This window comes from Hibiscus syriacus, unplaced genomic scaffold (genome assembly GCF_006381635.1).
Source record: "Hibiscus syriacus cultivar Baekdansim isolate YM2019G1 unplaced genomic scaffold, ASM638163v2 tig00111463_pilon, whole genome shotgun sequence".
NCBI classification, from domain to species: Eukaryota; Viridiplantae; Streptophyta; class Magnoliopsida; order Malvales; family Malvaceae; genus Hibiscus; species Hibiscus syriacus.
In genome coordinates this window covers 221285-225795 of record NW_024063098.1, presented here as the reverse complement: position 1 = coordinate 225795, position 4511 = coordinate 221285, and positions in this window count along the sequence as shown.

The following is a 4511-nucleotide window of genomic DNA, read 5'->3' as shown; positions in this document are numbered from 1 at the left end:
CGACCCACATCGATCGAATGGGATACCATTATAGAATGTAAAAGCAATAAGCGTGAAAGTGATACCGTAGTGTTGTGGGAGGTGGGCATTAATTTATGCTTGAGAAAGTGATTTCGAAACAAAGGTCCTCCAAGATCCCATCGTATGTGTTGCTATCTGCTTCCTCTTCTAACATGGCATGGTTATCCACAACATCCTACAAATGAAATAACGATTAATAGCAGTGGATGTAAAACGAATTTGCTTACCTCGAACGAAGATGGAGTATTGATTGGGCTTGAAAATGTTCGCATAGAACTCCTTAACTAATGAGGCATTCACCGAACCAGGATGACGAGCAAACTTCTGCCATTTGAGTAGCGTCACGATGTCCATAACATCGGGTCTAAAACCACCATCGGTTTCCTCGTGAAAATAAATCCTAACTCAAAAAAGAGTTTTCGGTTCTTGAAGTTTTGGAACCGAGCCTTAGCCTCATCGTTCTCAAACTGTTGCCAAGCGGTCGTGTCGGTTGGAGCTGATCTTGAGCGCACCATTTTCAGTGTTTTTGATGTAAGAAAAATGAAAAATGAAGAAGCTTTTGAAAGCTTTAAAACTTGGATGTATTTCGGCTATGAGAAATAACAAAGAAAGAAGATGAACGAAAGAAAGAGAAAAGGTAAAAGTTAAAATGAAAGAGAAAAATTAATAATGAAAGATAAAAGAAAAAGTTAAAAAATTTGGGAGGGAAAAGGGGTGATAGGACGGTTAAGAGAGAAATTAGTGGGTGGGGGTTGTGCGTGTATGGGGAAGGAAAAACTGCCAAAAAGCATGATGTGGGACAAAAACTGTGGAAAGAGAAAAGAAATTTCAGAAATTAAATTAAAAAGAAACAAATCAAAAGAATATCTCTCAATTAATGCTTTGTCCTTTCCTCCCTTTGGTAACCGCTCCTTGTACGGTTTGCAGTAATTTGGTCCCTACAAATCAGATCAAAAATTAATTACAAAATAAAATAAAATAAAACTAAAGAAAAAAACTTGAATGTTAAATTTTATTTATGCACAGACACAAATTCAATGCCGAGGCATCGAATTTTGGTTCTCCCCTGGGCACGCTTCAGTATCGTGCAGCCGTAACACGTCCTTGTTGTGCGGTGGTGGAATTCCATTGTAGGCTTTCAGACGCTGGCCATTGACCTTGAAGATCTTCCCATTGTCTATTATTTTGATGTCAACAGCTCCATGGGGATAGACATAATGCACCTCAAATGGCCCTGACCATCGAGATTTTAGCTTCCCAGGAAAGAGTTTAAGTCTGGAGTTGTAAAGCAAGACTTGTTGCCCCACATGAAAATGTCGTGGCATCAGTTTTTGGTCATGCCACTTCTTGGTTTTCTCCTTGTATATCCGATCATTCTCATATGCTTGTGCTCTAAACTCTTCCATTTCATTAAGTTCTAATAATCTCTACTCCCCAGCTAGTTGAGCATCGAAATTCAATCGCTTGATAGCCCAATAAGCTTTATGTTCAAGCTCAACCGGGAGATGACAAGCTTTACCATACACTAACTTGAAGGGTGACATCCCCAAAGGAGTTTTGAATGCTGTTCTGTATGCCCAAAGTGCTTCATCCAACTTTGGCGACCAATCCTTTCGCTTTGGGTTCACCACTTTCTCTAAAATCTGCTTGATCTCTCGATTAGATATCTCAGCCTGGCCATTTATCTGCGGATGATATGCCGTGGCGATCTTGTTTCGAACTCCATATCTCAGCAATGCCTTGGCAATCAACTTGTTATCAAAATGGGTTCCTTCATCACTGATGATAGCACGAGGTACTCCAAACCGAGTGAAAATATACTTGTGCAAAAACTTGAGTACGGTCTTGGAGTCATTCTTTGAAGTTACTATTGCTTCCACCCACTTTGACACATAATCCACAGCAAGCAATATATATAATTTTCCTTCAGAAGATGGGAATGGTCCCATTAAGTCGATGCCCCATACATCAAACCAAAATATTTTGCAGCGGCATCTCATGTCGTCTGGAGATGTTTCCAGTCCGTTGGCATCGATCACATCCTTTGTAAAATTCTTGGGCATCTCTAAACAAAGTTGGCCAGTAAAAGCCTGATTATAGGACCTTAGCAGCAGTCCTTGTTCCACCAAAATGGCGTCCACTTGGGGCCGAATGACAATGGTACAAAATATTACTTTGCTCCTCTTCAGGTACACATCGTCTAATGAGCTGATCGGCACAATGTTTGAACAGATATGGCTCATCCCAAAAATAGTGCCTTGCATCGTGCTTGAACTTCTTTTTAGCCTGACTATTCAAATCAAAAGGCACAATTCCACTAACAAGAAAAACAAGGTCAGCGTACCACGGGATTGCCGCGGCATATAAATTTTCTCATCAGGAAATTACTCTTGGATATCTACAGTGTCATGGCATTCAGAATTGTTCTCTAGCCTAGATAAGTGATCAGCAACTTGATTTTCAGTTCCTTTTCTATCTACCACCTCTAAGTCAAATTCTTGCAAAAGTAAGATCCACCTAATAAGTCTAGGCTTGGCATCCTTTTTGTTCACTAAGTATTTTATAGCCGAATGATCAGTGTGAATAACTTTAGTGCCTATTAGGTAAGGTCTAAATTTATCAAAAGCAATACCATGGCAAGTAATTCTTTCTCAGTGGTGGTAGTTCAATTGTGCTTCATTTAAAGTGTGGCTAGAGTAATAAATAACATGAAAAATTTTACCTCGGCGTTGCCCCAAAACAGCTCCTACGGCATAGTCACTTGCATCACACATCAGCTCAAATAGTGATGTCCAGTCGGGAGGGACTACAATGGGTGCCGAGATCAGTTGCGTTTCAGCTCAGTAAATGCACCGAGGCATAATTCGTCAAACACAAAGGGTTGGTTTTGTTGAAGCAATGTGCACAAGGGCTTAGAATCTGGAAAAGTCTTTGATAAATCTTCTATAAATCCAGCATGTCCAAGAAAACTTCTTATTCCCTTGACCGTTGGCGATGCAATTTTTCAATCACTTCAATTTTCGCCTTGTCTACCTCAATACCCTTGTGTGAAATTTTGTGGCCTAATACAATACCTTCAGTCACCATGTGACATTTTTCCCAGTTTAAGACCAACTCAGCCTCCTCGCATCTCTTGAGAACTTTTGCTAAATTGTCGAGGCATCGTTCAAAATCATCCCCAAAACAAAAAATTCCATGAAGATCTCCGGAAAATCCTCAACCATATCTGAAAATATAGCTGCTACAGCGCTGAAACGTTACGGGGCATTACAGAGTCCAAAAAGCATCCTCCTAAAGGCAAAGTGCCATAGGGACAAGTAAATGTAGTCTTCTCCTGGTCCTCTGGTGCGATGACAATTTGATTGTACCCCGAGTACCCATCCAAAAAGCAATAGAAGCTTTGCCGGCCAATCGATCCAACATTTGGTCGATAAAAGGTAGAGGAAGTGGTCCTTCTTTGTAGCTTTGTTGAGTTTTCTATAGTCCATGCATATCCTCCAGCCGGTCACAGTGCGAGTGGTAATAGATCATTATCCTCATTCGTAACCACCGTCGTGCCTCCTTTCTTCGGAACACATTGGACAGGGCACCCATGAGCTATTGGAGATAGGGTAGATCACTCCAGCATCAAGCCATTTCAGAATTTCTTTCATCACCACTTGCTTCATAATAGGTTGAGTCTTCTTGTGGTTCAATTGAATTGTCGTGGCAATCTTCTAGCAGAATCTTGTGCATGCTGATCGTGGGACTAATGCCTTTCAAATCGGCCATAGTCCAACCAATTGCTTTCTTATGTTGTATCAAAACACTTAACAAACTTTGCTCTTGGTTAGCAGTAAGGTTAGCGGAAATAATCACTGGTAAAGTCTCATCACTACCTAAGTAACATTTAAGATGCCCTGGCAAAGTCTTAAGCTCTAGATTGGGTGCATGCACTAATGAAGGCTTAGGAGAAATGAATTCATCAAAATTCAGAGGTTCAAATTCATACCTGATCTAACTTGTACTAAGCTAGATTGCTCCTCCAAAATTGAAAGTCATCGGACTCCACTAAGCTTTCATCATCCACCCAATATTCATTTTCTGCTAGCTGAATGAAGTTGTTCTGGCAAAAATGGTCAGTCTCTTCTTCAATCACTGAGTTCAATTCAGAAATGCCTTGGCATTATTCAGTGTCTCAACATATTTGAGCGTTCTAAAAATATTGACAGTTACACACTGATCAGCCACTCTCATGGTGAGTTTACCTTTTTCACAGTCTATCAATATACGTCCAGTGGCTAGGAAAGGTCTTCCCAGAATGATTGGTGCCTTGGCATCAACTTCGCAGTCCAGAATTAAAGTCGACTGGAAACAAACTTGTCCACCCTTACTATGACATCCTCGACTCTCCCTTCAGGTTTAACATGGGATTTGTCGGCAAGTTGTAAAATAACTGAGGTGGGTCTTGCATCTTCTACGCCAAGCTTCAAGAATATCGATTTTGGCAT